Source organism: Panthera uncia (assembly GCF_023721935.1).
Source record: "Panthera uncia isolate 11264 chromosome C1 unlocalized genomic scaffold, Puncia_PCG_1.0 HiC_scaffold_3, whole genome shotgun sequence".
NCBI lineage: Eukaryota > Metazoa > Chordata > Mammalia > Carnivora > Felidae > Panthera > Panthera uncia.
The window spans coordinates 489,893-490,267 of record NW_026057584.1 but is presented as its reverse complement, the minus strand read 5'-3'; positions in this window follow the sequence as shown (position 1 = coordinate 490,267).

Sequence of the window (375 nt, the reverse complement as noted above, 5' to 3'; positions counted from 1 at the left end):
TGGATCTGCAGGGTGGCCCCTCCCCCCCAGGTGGTCTGGTCCTGTGGAGTGCCCCCTCCCTGCAAGGAGAGGAGTCCTGGTTTCCAAGGTGCCCAGCGGTGACGGTGACGCCAGGGTGTGCAGGCGGGCTGGCGGATGGGCGGGTGGGGGGAGCCGGAACAGGAGCCAGCGCGATGGAAAGTGGGGGAGAGGGGATCCCCCTGCGCTTTCCCGAGCCAGCAGCCGAGTCACAGGGAGGTTTCCATTTATGGTAAAACACAGGAAGAAGGATCATCCCGAAACCGCCTCTGAGGGAGGCTGGGGTGATGTCACCCAGCCTGGACGCAGGCGGTGGTGGCCCTGGGAGGCAGCAGCAGATTCACAGCGATTTCTGAG